The 14,127-nt window shown below is 44.4% G+C and overlaps 1 protein-coding gene across 11 annotated transcripts in view; it reads left to right on the top strand.

Annotated features, from left to right (window-relative positions):
• Window positions 1-14,127, top strand: part of Aopep (aminopeptidase O (putative)) — a 305,721-nt gene that overhangs the window by 272,755 nt on the left and 18,839 nt on the right. For 2 of the 11 annotated variants that reach the window (XR_013111996.1, XR_013111998.1), the window contains one exon: window positions 13,707-13,934. The exons of the other annotated variants lie outside the window; for them this stretch is intronic. The gene's annotated coding sequence lies outside the window, so the exon portion shown is untranslated. The remainder of the gene's footprint in view (window positions 1-13,706; window positions 13,935-14,127) is intronic. 11 annotated transcript variants of the gene reach the window in all.

Raw genomic sequence — 14,127 nt, 5'->3', positions numbered from 1 at the left:
AGCCGCCCGACGTGGGTGTCAAACCTTCCATCCACCTGACTGTCCACAGATACTTACCATGTGAGCATGTATCTGCCACAACAACGTCACATAAAAAGAACATGGATTTCCTAAAGAGTAAAGTGCATTCTGGAAAGACAGGGAAAGACTCTCACTTTTTTTTTTAGTTACACCAACTCCCTTGAACACTAGGTAGCATCAAACAGGAACAGCAAGGTGAATGGGAAGCTCTCCCTCCCCCAAAGACTTTAGTAGGGAGCCTGCTGATTTCTAGTGGGCTGTAGCTTAGCCTGCACCAGGCTGGGAATTCTGGGCTTTGCTTTCTAGGCAACTTGTACACATTGTAAATCCGAGTACAAGCACACACCAAAACTGAATAAAGGGACAAAATGTGTAATGACAGAATCTATTCAGTACAACTCTTGGCAACTGTAGCACTACCTGCCTGTGTGGAGACTGGTGGGCACTCCTAGGACATGGAGACAGCAGAGCTCTCAATAGCCTCCCTGATTGTAAAGTGACTAGAATTTCTGCAGTGCAGGCACACTCTGCAGAGAAGGTGTCTGCTGAAGGAGCATTGTCTTGTTCCTTTAAGTAGCGCTGCTTGTAGGACCTCTTGCTGGCAAGCAGCAAGCTTAGCCTATGAAGCTATCCTGGATGCTGGGTTTCTGGGTCATTCCCACTCACCTTTTCTAGAAGATGCTGGCTTTCAGAGGCTTCTTCTCATGGAAGCCAGGTTACATCTAGCTGGGCATGACCTTGTTAGACCAAGGCACCTCTGGAATTCACGTGGAGAACTGACCCACTTTAGGATTGAAAGAGGGGTCACCCTGGACTCCCTAGATCGACAGGAGTCAGAGGGACCAGCTGTGGTTGTGTACCTATGAACTAAAAACATTTAATATAGAATGTTACAGGAGGGTGGCCTGGGGGCCACCAGACCACTCCGTGCCATTGGAGTCTTGCTCTTCAGAAACAGTCTGCCACTGAGGATTGTCTGATAAAGATTTTTAAAAGACGGCCTGTGGAGGAGGGGCATTAAGTTGACTTTGTTTTGATAAGAGTTCAGGGATCTAAGGATTAAGTAGCCCTCAGCTTCTAGCATTTGCCCCTCCAGCCATGCCAGCTGCTTAGATTATGGCTCCTGGGGGAAGTAATGAGTTATCTGCCATCTTTACATCAACTTGTACGTCCAAAGGAGGTTTATAAGTTACTCAGCCCCCAACCACCACCCTTTCCCTTAGCCTCCCTCTTGTAGGGTCCTTCACTATCTTATAAGGTCCACAGACCAGTGTAGTAAGTGTCAGTCAGAGCTGGAATATTGATCTAACAACAAAGAAATATAGCCCACCCTACAGTTCAATTATTGAAGCATTTACCTGGAAGCAGCCATTTCCTTTTGGCAGGAGATACAAAACAGGAACCAGCAGACACCGTGTCTGAGTTGCTACACCATAACACATGGATGGGAATCAACTTATGGTCACGTGAGCTACAGGAAACGTTGGCTGCCACCCATTCCTTTTACTACACTGATATTTTGTCAGTTTAAACCCAAAGGTTCTGGGTTCTTCCCAAATTTAGGCAGGTTTAACATGCACACATGTGCTGGCAAAACAAAGCATTAATTATTAAATTATAATTAATATTAAGTTATTAAAAATAAAACTTCAGAAAATAGGTAGTGACATAAAATTTTGGTGTTGCTAAATGCTGATTGTGTATTATATCTGGGGTCCTTGGGGTGGGTGTGCTCTGGGGAGACACTTAAGAAAAAGGCAGCCACTGGGCTATGAGCTCACCATATGTGTTGAATTGAACTCAATTCTTCTGCATTTAATGAAGACTTCAGCCTTTAGGGGTAAATAAAACATTACTAAACAGAGATGGCTGAATATGTCTTACTGGCTGTAGTAATTAAAGCCATGAAAAAAGGTGGTGGGGTTATGTTACTGATTAACTCCTAGATTTGATCAAGACACAGTTGCCAGTGGCGCTTTGTTTCATGTTTGGCCTGTTAGGTTAACGCCCTGTGCCTGGTTGTGGTGCTCTGTTGAGCAGCAGACCTCCTGTCCCACCCCTCAACCCAGCAAAGTTCGCAGCTACTAGAGCGGAGTCTGAAATCACCCATAAAGCAGCATGCGTGCAAGCAAGCAAGCTCCCTTATAGGAAGAGTCTGATGGATTCAGGTCCAGCTGGGAATGAAGGAAGTTGTACGCTATCTTTGTTTTCCTGTTTTGAGCCAGAAGCTAAGGTTGGTGTTGGCAATAGGGGACTTAGATGTATCAGTTTCTTATGGCTGCTGTAACAAAGCACCACAAAATTAGCAGTTTAAAACATTGTGTTACAATATCAGTAAGTCAAAAGTCCAAGTAATCCTCTGTAGGTGTGGGTGGGGCTGCTTTCCTTTGAGTTGAGGCAGGAGGGAGTCACAGTTCCTTGCCTCTTACAGCTTTCTTGGATTTCTTTGAGCCTCTACCTCTTCCTCCATCTTAAAAGAGAGCTTGGTCAGTCTGGCCTCTCAGGTTCTTTCTCCTCCTTATCTCTTTTGCTAAGAAAGGCACTCGTCCAGCTGCCTTCATAGCTGAGGCTACTCTGCTCTAATCACCAAGGTTAGTTGATGTGCAGTCTTAATTTCATCTCTGACTTCATTGCCTCTTCACCTCAGAGAATCACAGAATTTCCGGGTCACCATCTTGCTGCCCACCACAGTGAAACATCTATGAAAAAGCAAAGGCAGTGAGTTAGAAACCTGCACAGCTGATGCTGGCAGACAGTGTCTAGTGTCAGAGAAACGTAATGTGTGTGTACACACACATGTAAACAAATAGGAGAAAAGGCCCCGTGCCTTGTTAATGTAGTGGGGATTTCTACAGGCTACCTAACCTGTCAGATCAGTGTCTAACATGCTAGATACTCAGAAAGGAGAAATTTTAAGTGACATATAAATATTTTATAATTTTGGTTAAGGGAAATTGACCTTCCTGCTCAAAAGAACAATCTAATTATAGTTGTATTGATTTGTGAATAATTGTTTGTCTTGTATATTTCTTGCAGTATATACTTTTAAAAACTTTTCAGGGAAAGCTCCATTACAATTATTTTTTTAAGCGTACAAACCTTTGTTCAAGGACCCATCTTTGAACTTTCCATAGTGGGACCACTGTGTACACGTGCTTATATATTCAGCTGCTTTGCTTTCCCTCCTCTCCAGGTCATCTTTACAGACCTTGGGTAACATGTGTCCCTGGCCACAAAGTGGCTCCTGGGCCAGTGGGGTAGCCTGGGGCAGTGGGGTTGCCTGTGAGCTGTGAGGCACTCTCTTCATTTGCACACGGTGTAGCTGTATCCCTTAAGCTGTCAGCAGACTCCCAGGAAGCACCCCTGAAATAGACGTGACATTTGCTTGTAACAGCTGAGAAATTAATGGTGTAGGTTTATAGTGCAGTGTCTTTGATTTCTCTTTTAAGTTGGACTATTTTCACTTTTCATCATTTAGTTGCTAAGAATAACTGCTAATGGGCCCAGATGGAAACCTTGATCCTACTAGGAGACAATTTACATTACCTCAACACTGTTGGGTGAGAGGCTGAGAAGAGAAATCCCAGGTTTTCTGGAGCTCAGGAAATCCCAGCAGATGCAGTTGCCACAGGATAGTTATTAGCTGGTGAAATAGGAGAGCTGCCGACTGAAATGACTTGAGGATAAAACCCAGAAAGCCAGAGTTGTGCCTTGCTGGGTAAGACTGCTAAGAGCTGACCTTACCTGCTCTGATTCTGGAGTCCTGCCATAGCAAACACCTGGGGGGTGAGGCCCTAGGGAGCCTGGAAAAGGGAGGGACCTGGCTTAAAGGTGCTGCCTGCCTGCCGCTCCGGTCCAAGAGTGTGGCTGGGCGGGGGAGTAGCATGCCATTGTGCGCTCACACCCAGAACCAAATGGGTTTTGCCTCAGACCCAGTTCCCTGATCGGTGGTCTGTGTCAGTGCAGGAGCTGTGCTGCCCCGAAGGCCAGCAGGCTCCAGAGACGGGGCCTGGCGACCTGATACCCGAAGGAGGTTCTCCCACTTGCTCCCACTTTTGAGTGCTCCACAGCCGCGTCCTATTCTAGCAGGATCCCTGGCGTCTTTTTTTTGTCCTTCACTCTACGCAGCGCTTAAACGGAATGACTGGGAGATGCTGGTAGCCTGGGAGTGGGGGTGGGGAGCGGGGGCGGGGAGCGAGCGCGCGCCCGACCTGCGAGGGAGATCCCGGACTGTTCTTTTAAAAAATCTAAAAGTTGCATGGACCAATGCCTCTGGTTTGACTTCCATCAAGGGAAGTAAAACTTGTTTTTTAAATAGCTTGAACAGATAACACTCAGACCGTTGAGATGCGCTCCTGCATCGCAGTGAGACTGCCGTAGGGATTGGACCCGAAGCTTACTCTTAATTGACGGTGAGAGTTCAATCTCCAACAGTCTCTTGCTTTTAAAATCAAACCCTGAGCTTTGGCGCAAGGCTGCTTAAAGTCAACCTTTACAGGAACATAAAGGTTCCTGGGGAGTTCTGTAGAGCTTCTAGCCCTTGTCTCTTTGTTGTGATTTATATTGCTTGCTTTTTCAAACTGAAAATTACTTTGAGGAATTATGATTTTTAATGATCCTTGTTATTTAAAGTATTAACATTCTTAATAAAGAAAAGTGTTCTGTCTTGCACAAAGGGAAATTGATTTAGCCAAAGCTTGGGTTTCTAAATCTTGACTGAAGAATTTAGAAAAGATGAGTTTGGGGGGAACTATTTTTCTCTAAAGGGGTGGTCAACCTGACTTAGTTGTCCACTGTTTATTTGGCCTAGAGAGCAGATGTTTGAGAGTTCTTTCTGTATTTTTATTTCCCAGGCTCCTGGTTTTTTGTATTAAAGCTTTGAGCTGAGTTAGATACGCTGATTCTGGTTTGCATTTGTCTTAATGATTTCTTTATACTGTTTAATCTAGAAATCACTTGTGTTTTTGTTTTTTGTCTGCTTGCCTGCGTTTTTAAAAAAGACATAAAGTGATTGCTACAGTTAAGCTTTAAGTTGTGTTTAGCTGCTAAGCAAAAATGGTGTTTTGTAAGAAAATAAAATGCTGTATTAATTTTCTATAGTCTTGGGCTGTTAGACTGTGGGACTCATCTGAAACTGGAATATACTTTAGTGAAAGCCTAGAATGAGACGGAAACCGTAATTAACTAAAACTTTAAAAATTTTAAAGTCTATCACGGGCAGGTTACACTGAAAGACTTGTATAATGTATTTGTGCCGGGTTGTTTAGTGTCAAGGATCTTGTTTCTTTCTCCCAGACAGTAGTTCATTGCCTGAAACTTAAAAATAAAATAAAAACACTTCTCACAGATTTACCCTGTAAGCTTGGGGACAGTTCCAAATGGATGCAGATGACTTACATCAAACCGAGACTGGCAGGTAGCGCGCACCAGGCAGCTTTCATGTGATGCCATGTTTTTCTAAGCATATTTTATGGGTCTGGTTCTAGTCCCTGAAATTCCACTCAGCATCTAAAACTGGAGTGAAATTGTAATACTTAAAATTGTAAATGGGATTCTGCCAGGTGCAGAAAATCTTCATGGTTTTGTTTGCAACGTTATCTTCAAATGCCCGCCTCTCCATGCTGGTACGTAACTGTGCTTGCAGTGAGAATCACGTTTGAAGAAGCAGCGCTAGGAACAGTGGTGGAGTGATTCTGTTGTTGGGCCAGTGGTGTGTCCTGGGATTGTTCCTCATCAGAGCTGCTGGCAAACCCAGGAAACTTATTCTGGCACCCTTTTCCCCTTCCTCTTTCAGGTAACTGTTCTTAATGATTTGCTCTGCGAGGTCGGCAGTCGCCCCCCCCCCACTCCTAATTAGCAATTATGCAGATTGTTTACTAGAAACCGGCTGCGTAGCTTATTCCTCTTCTGCCCTCCCTCCTAGTCCTGCTTGTCGCTTCCAGGTGACCCAGGAGCGTTTTGCTCCGAGGGAAAAACCAGACTGTTTTTCAAGCATTGCTTTTTCATCCCGGTTATAGCTGTAAAGAGCTTCACGGAAGTGTTCATGGGACTCTACTTTGCTGGAGGTTAAGCCCAATGTAATGAGGGGCCTCACTTTAGTGAATTGGAGGAAAAGTGCCGTGCTAAGCCCGCCTTTGTTCCCATTTGAATCACAGGCTGTACTGGGACTGGTCTGTGACTTGTGCCGGGTGGGAAGCGAACATCTAATTAGTGGAATTGCGGGAGGCGGGGCTGTCAAGGCGGGGCAGCCTTGTGGATTGGCTAGCGCAGAGGGGGCGGGGCGAACGGCCCTTATCAGCCTGAGCTTGCAGGTGTGAGTCCCTGGTCAAGGTAAGGAGGCCGAGGCTCCCTTGGCTGCCCCTGCACCCTGTCCGGGACTTTGTTGATTTGTTCTCCCTTGCCGAGGGCGTTTCTACTCAGAGTGCGTTCCAGGGCATCGGGATGAGGGCGTTTCTACTCAAAGTGCATTCCAGGGCTTCGGGATTATAGTTTCTGGCTGGTCCTGGAGAAAAGATCTGCAAAGAGACACCCTGCCCTGCGGCGGGGAAAGCTTGAAGGACACTCCAGCAGAAAAACAGCAACACCATGGCTGGTTCTGGCTTTGTCTGGGAATGTTCAACAGGTTAAGTTGAGGTTCTAGACAACTACGCATGCATCCTGGCTCTGCTCAGAGGGGAACCCAGATCAGAGCAGAGGCTGCACTGTCTTTTGATTTTGACGGCATTTTTTTTTCTTTTTTTTTTTCTCTTTCTTTCTTTCTTTCTTTCTTTCTTTTTTTTTTTTTTTTTTTTTTTTTTTTTTTTTTTTTTTTTTTTTTTTTTTGCGTCGCCCTGCAGTGCACCGCCATGGTTATTCCTATTCCTCGCAAAGGTCTGAGTTAAGAAGCAAAACTGGAAATGAGCCGGGGAAATGGTTCTCAGCTTGTGGCGTTAAAGTGAGTGATTATAAAGTGAGTGATTTCTGTGTCTTCTCACGTTGAGGGACCTGCAGCCTCCCCCTTTTTCGGGTTATTTTGAGTTTTATTTGTTTTCTTTGACACTTTATAATTGAACACATTTAGGGGGTGGGTTGTGGTGTATTGATTCATGCATTGTGTAAACTAGAGTCCTGCCTGACTTTGAAATAATGACCGTTTTAGTTGGAGTGTTAACAGCAAAGTGATGGTAAGAAACGGGAGTGTGTGCCGTGGTGCCTTGTTTTTAAAGTGTCTCTTTTAAAAATTCAGTTATGTAATTTAATTATGTAGGAAATTTTTCTCTTAAGAAGGAAACCTAGCTTCATTTCTTCCTCTTTAGAAAAAAATCAAAAATTGATAGGTTCCAGGACAATTCACACAGATCCATTAGGAGCTGGGGGAGAAGGAAGTCTCCACAGCGTTTTCTACTAGAGATGAAATAATCGGAACACTCAGAATGTATTAACACTTAAACAAAAAAGTCCGGAGTTTTCTAAATGGGCCCATTGTAATGACGCAAAGTGAGATACACACTGGCCAGAAGCTGAGCAGCTTATTTTTGAGAAACTTTTAGCAGTGACTTGGTGCCCTTGCGATTTTAGGCAGCGGTTGTCTTGAGGTCACTAGCATACATGCCAGTTCCTAAGGAAGAACCCTCAGAGCCTCAGACCCACACCTCACTATGGATTGTGTATTTGGTTTTACCGTACACCAAATGCTTGCCCAGTACAACCTCCATACCCTTTAAGTTTGCAAAAGACAAGGCCTAAAGACCCAAAGCCCCTTTCTGTGTTTTTTTCCCTTGAAGTTGTTCATTTCTTTTCCTTGCATGAATATTTCTTAATTTTCCAGAGTCAATCCAGGGTATAAAATGCTCATACTGGAATCCCAGAGTGTCAAAGATGGGGTCAAGCATGACTCCCCTGCCTCACACACCTCAGATTACTCTATAAAGTGAGACTGCCACACTAGGTAGTAGCTGGACAGTGATACCCGACAAGCATTTTATTCAGTAACAAACATGTGCTCTAATTTTTTTAGCAGTGATTCTTGTAGTAAGGTTTGGCCCCCTCTTCTAACACCCTGCTGTTTGTCTGTAGTTGCGGTTGGCTGTACATATATTAATGATACAGGAGAAGCCAACTGACAAATTGTAGACTACCCCAGAATCTGTGGATAGTTTAGATTCAGAAACACAGAGAACATTAGGGAAAAATCTGGCCAGAAAGATATTTATGTTGTACAGTTCCTTCTGTGAAGAAGGCCAGAGCCAGGGGTGAGGGGACATTATTTTTTGACTTCAGATGAACAGCTAAGAGTGAAATTCATTTCGAAACTGTTTCAAAATGATTGTACCACACCTGAGTGTGTGAGGAGCGCCACTCCAGTGGCCTCTCACTGAGTGTGTGAGGAGCGCCACTCTGAGCAGTGGCCTCTCAGGGCTTCTTTGCCTTTCTCATCCCTCTCGTTGTTATGAGCGTGTTTTTGTGGCTTTGTTTTGTACATTGAATTTTAATCCTTGTTAGCAAATTGAACATAGAGGCCAGGCTCATTGGTTCTCATACAGTAGTCCAGTCTCTTCATCAGTGGACCCTCATCTTCACTGAGCCTGGTCCACTTCATCTGAGACATCGGCGCGGCCCCCGTACAGTGCTGATAAAACCTCTAGGTCGGAACGTTTGAATTTGAATTCTTTGAATTTGTTCTACCATAGAGCACATCTTCTGTTCTGAACCTTTGCCTGCAGCTTGTACATCTCTCAGTAGATTTATTCACACCATTAAATTGTTTATCGATGGCTCTTCTTGCAGAGGTTGTCACCCTGTTACTCCATCTTCCCATGTTGGACACTGAATTCATCTTAATCATTTGACTACGAAATCTAGGAGTAGGAGGGCACATGAAACAGATGTGGTTTAGTCTACCATAAATTCCCTTAAGCATGTCCACTCTCATGACAGGTGTTAAAATAGAGTTCTGTTTGAGTGTACTTTGTCCTGTTTAAACTTGAGAATTCTAGCTTTTGTGAAACAACTTTGAAGATGGTGTTTTCTGTAGGAGGTGGGCTGTGCTGCCCGTTGCTCATGCAGAGGAGCATGGCTTCCAGAGTGGAGTGAAGAGGAGCATGGCTTCCAGAGTGCTTGCAGCTCTTGTTCATGAATATGACTGAGTGTCTCAGCTCCTTCAGCTTTACAGGAGGCAGAGTTAACTGAATCAAACTCAGTCAAGAAGGATCTGTTGTCTGCTTAGTTATTTACTAAAAACAGCACATTTGTAACCTGTGGCTACACAAGTTATCTCACTTTGACATAGTAATGTGGGAAGATAGAGAAATGTAAGAAAAATTGCTAGGATCGAGTGAATTTATAGTTAACTATATTTTTTCATGGAGAAAAAAAAATCAGAGAATATTTGGTAACTTTCTTTAAATGCCAGAGCTTTGTGTGTATCTATAACCATTTGGAAAACAATATTCTTCCATTTTAAAATCTTTTTCTTCCATTATTATGTGTGTACACATAATGTATATGTGGGCACCTGTGCCATGTGTCTTCCATATGGATGTGTAGATTGAACTCTGCTTACCAGGCTTGCACAGCAAACACCTCCTTGCCCAGAAGCAAGTCTTCTATTTAACAGTATTGTCACCGACCTATGGGTGAAAGTACCGAACCCAGCACATACTGTTCCTGGTCATGAACAAGGCAGGTTTTTTACTGTTTGCCCCGTCAGGGGAGCGGCATGTAGCTGGGCCTGTGTTTTAGAAGCTGCCAGTTGCCGTCTCAGCACTTCATTCACAGATGCAGCCTGGACTACATAAGGTCTATAAACCTTCAGTAACTCACTAGGATTAAGAAAATATTTCAGGCTGGGTTATAAGCAGAAAAAAAGGAATGGGTGTGTGGGTCACCCAGAACTGGACTGGGACTCCTTCTAGGTCTTCAGAGCTCTATTTTACTTGTCCTGGAAATGTGGCTTAATTGGTAAAGTGCCCGCCTGCGTTCGCAGTCACACTCACAGATGCACGCCCAAGCCCACACATTCCTTTCATGGTGGCACATGCTTGTAATTTCAGAACTCCAGAAGTGGAAGTAGGAACATCAGAAGTTCAACTGTTATTTAACCTTTGTTACACAGGAAGTTTCAAGCTAGCCTCGGCTACATGAGAACCTGTCCCAAGAGGAGGAAATGAGTATTTTCCCAAAGTCAGCCATTTTCTACATTTTATGCTGAGCTCTTCTCTCCACTGATAACGGCTCTCACCTTCTCACCGTGTCAGAAGCCCCTACCCCTTCTCTGTAATAGCTGTAATGTCCCTTCTGTGGCTATAACAGTGTATTTTAACTCAGAACTAGCTGAAAGGCTTAATAATACATTTATTCCCATGCTGGACTTTACATTGCGATGAATTGGTGGATAACAAGAATTTAGAGTTAAGATATCACTGCTTATAAATTAGAAGGTCAGTTTCATCAAAATCTGGATGCAAGAAGTTGAAAGTGCTCTCTGATACAGGGAGTGCTGTGCTGTGGGAACCCTTCAGCAGGACAGAAGATGGCTTGAAGCACTCTGTTTGAATCAGCAGTCTTGTTTGAATCAGTTCTCCCCAGAAGCATGAAGTGGTGGGAGTGTATCCCTCTGCGGGTCTGGAAGATTCTAGGCAGGCAGACACAAAACCCTCAAAAATGTCTCTTGTAAAATCCTTGGAAAATTTTAATTTAAGCATTTAGTATGATTTAGTTTCTGAAATACACAATGGCATAAAATATTAGTAGTCACATGGTGGTAGGATCCAGCTGGCCCCGATGGTCTGCTTTCACATAGTTCACAGAATATGCTTTATGTCACATTGCATGAAGCATGGGTAATACTTCTAACAAAGGTCCAAACAGTAGCACGTTTGACAGTTTCTTGACGCTCCCACTTGGAAGCATGGTGACTCTGTACCACAGCCTTCTTCAGCTCCCACCTGCTCTGAGCAGCTCTCGTGGTCTTTCATCTTGTGGTAGCAGTTTGGAAGTGCTGTGATCAAACAATGACTTACAAGTGACGTATCATCTCAAGTTATTAGTGACATGTCTCACATGTCTATTATGAATTCTGTGAGTATTTGTTGCTGCAGTGGTCATTGCAAAGTGGAGCTCTGAAGATGCTTGATAAGCAGCAGTAGCTGACACTGCTAGAGGAGTCGCCTGCCTGTTGGTTGAGTTCTATAGTTTGGAGAAAAAAATATCTTCACCTTCATTATTTGATTACCTTCATTTGCAACCTCCATTTTTTCCCTCAAAATAATCCAAACAAGATTCACATTCAGTGTTCTATCTAGTCTTAGGTTTAGGCAGTTCTTTAAAATTTGATTAAAACAAAAACCCATGTGGAGAAGTATTTTGCTGCTGCCTCTAGCAGCATCGGCAGTGGCGGCGGCGGCGGCAGCAGCTGTTTCTCCTTATGTTTCTAATGCATGGAAGGCACTTTAGTTCTGTCCGGAGGTCCCACAGACATTACCCATGAACTCAGGCTTAATATGCCTACCCTGCCTGTTGTGTGCATCCCAACAAGAAAGGAAGCCCTTTTCTGACAGGCAGAGAAGACCATGGCTTCCTCTGGCTCCTGTTTCTGTTTCTCTCTGGATCCTGAGGAAATAGAAGTTCCTGCTCTTGTTTGGGGAACTTCTCTTCATGATATCCTTATCTCACGCTGTCAGCGAGAGTCTTGTAAGTGAAAATTAACTCAGTGGAGTTTTAAGTCTCAGAGCAGTGCCTGTCTTCCTTCCGTCCACCTGTATCAGGCAGCTGTGGACCTGAGTGGGTGGCCTTCAGGCCTGCAGGGTAGTGGTTGTGCTTCCTGGAGAAGGTAGCAAGAAATTTTCCAGATTCAGAGTGCCTTATAAAATGAAAGGTGGTTTATATCTGTGAGGTCACCCTTCACCTTCTGCATGTGACACTCAAAGGTCAGCAGCATTCTGCCCTGGCCCCCTGTTTGGGTTGAATTCCAGCCAACAAGTCTCCAGCCTACAGGAAAATTTGAGATTTTTCTCCCTCCCCCATTTCTTCTGTTTTGTTCTGTGTAAACAGTTCCTGCCAAAGTAACATAGACAAATATAGCAGAGAATGCTTTTCTGGAAGATGCATGCTCCCAAAGCATTTTTTAACCATTTTTGGGAAGAATTGATCGTTCTGTGTGTTTCAGACAGACTGAAAGAGGCGGGAGGCTGTTGCTATAATGGCAGTGACATCATACATTATTGCCCCATTGATCCGCTTTTAGTCTCCAGCCAGGATAAAAGGAAATGGCACCAGGGAGGAAGCATGCTTCATTTCGGCTCAGATCCCAGAGTGATAATGGGTAATAATAGAGCTCACGCCACTGTCAGTCTGTGGCTGCATTAGTCTCAGGCTCGCTCTGTCTGGAGCCGCACTGACTTCCTTCCCCCGTGCAGCCGCTGCTGTGCGCCAGCTGGGCGGCCAGGGAGGGGCTCAAGGGCTCCCCTTGCCCTTCAAGGCATGGCAGCTGCAGTCCTGATGTCTGTGCCTGTGGAAGCTTCATGGTGAGACTTGTCATGTCTGTGGCATTTTTAATCTGGGAGGTAAGCCTGCTCTTCTGCATTGTGTTGCACTAATGGAAGAGAAAGTGAGGGCTGCAGTTTTGTGGCTGGATTGTCCTCTGGGAGGGAAATATCTATCCCTGCCTCCACCCACCCACACCCACCCGTCTCCTGTAAAGGCACCAGGGCTCCTAGAAGAGCCAGGGTTGGTTTTCTTTGTGCTTTTACTTGGATCAGGGTTGGGGGTTGGAAATTTCACATTTTCTCTTCAAGAAACTTTAAAACTGTTCAGGCTTGTCCCGCTTTCCTCAAATTTTAAGTCATGGGGGTGGGGACGAATGAAGTTAACTTTTATATTTGTATATTTCTTCAAAATTAACAAATATGAAATCTTTAGTGTTAATGACAAGAATACAGACTTCCACAATCCTTAATAACGTTTGCGCTTGATTGACTTGCTGTTATATCTTGCTTCGTGTGTTCATTTGAGGACGTTTTATAGGCCCGTGCCGTTGTTTTCAAGTACCCATCTGATTTGGGCAGCTCATAGTCTTAATTTATTTTGTCTTGAGTTTCCAAGGCAGATGCATTTTTACAATACTGAGGCGTTCCTTGTGTGGAAATAATAACATAGATCATTGCTTGTGACAAGAAAGAATTTTCTCTCCTTTTACAACTGAATGGTGGGTACGAGCTGTCAGTCTCTCAGCAAGGCTGGTCTTGTAATTTATCACACTGGCTCACCTGGGGCCTGATGTTGGTGGACATACCGACTGTGACCCTTGCAGTGCCTCCATGATAGCACACAGTCCCAGAGTTATGTCAAAGTTCATTTGATTTCTCTGTGACTGGAAGTGGGACACTTCCGTGTGCCAGCTGCCAGGACAGCCGGCTACACAACACTGCCTCCCAGTACATTTGCAAGTACTTGAGATCTTTCAGTCACTTTGGGAACATTTATCGTGCATTATTTCTTTTCCGCTGTAGGGTGGCTTGACAGGGAGCAAATATGTATTTTACAAAGAGACGTTGACTCTATTAAAATATTTTTGCTTTCACACATCCTCTTTTCAAGTCTGTGATCCTTTTTTGTGATAAAATATTTACTTGTGAATGAATGATAGTTTTATTATATGTGGCAGAAAACAGCGTTTGGCCACTGATTTGTCTTTCTTCATTGTGTAGAGACTACATTTTCTCATGAATCGGAGAGCCAGGTGGTTGTGGGCTGTTTACTGACAGTGCTTTCTCCGAGTCCGTGCTATGAAGGCCAGACAAGCACAGATCTCCCCGAGTTAGGGAGGAATGTTCAGCGAGGCCATGCCTTCTGTCCTGCCTGCCTCTGAACAAGCCTGCTCTTGCACGAGGGTGTCTGTACCCTGCTGAATGGAGGAGGATGGATTCCTGGGAAGGGTGTGTACCCTCACTCTTTCCTGCCTTCTAATTAGAGTCAGATAAACTTAGGAAACGGCCCTAAAGGTTTGAATGCACACGTGCTCCCCCTCCAGCCTCCCTCCCATCCCAGTTGTCCATCTTAAGTCAGGGGCTTAGCTCTCAATGTTTCCATTGCCCAACAAAAGCTTCCCATGATCCTTTTGATTCTGTC

This window comes from Arvicanthis niloticus, chromosome 8 (genome assembly GCF_011762505.2).
Source record: "Arvicanthis niloticus isolate mArvNil1 chromosome 8, mArvNil1.pat.X, whole genome shotgun sequence".
In the NCBI taxonomy this organism is placed as follows: domain Eukaryota; kingdom Metazoa; phylum Chordata; class Mammalia; order Rodentia; family Muridae; genus Arvicanthis; species Arvicanthis niloticus.
This window is presented reverse-complemented; position numbering and strand designations above follow the sequence as displayed.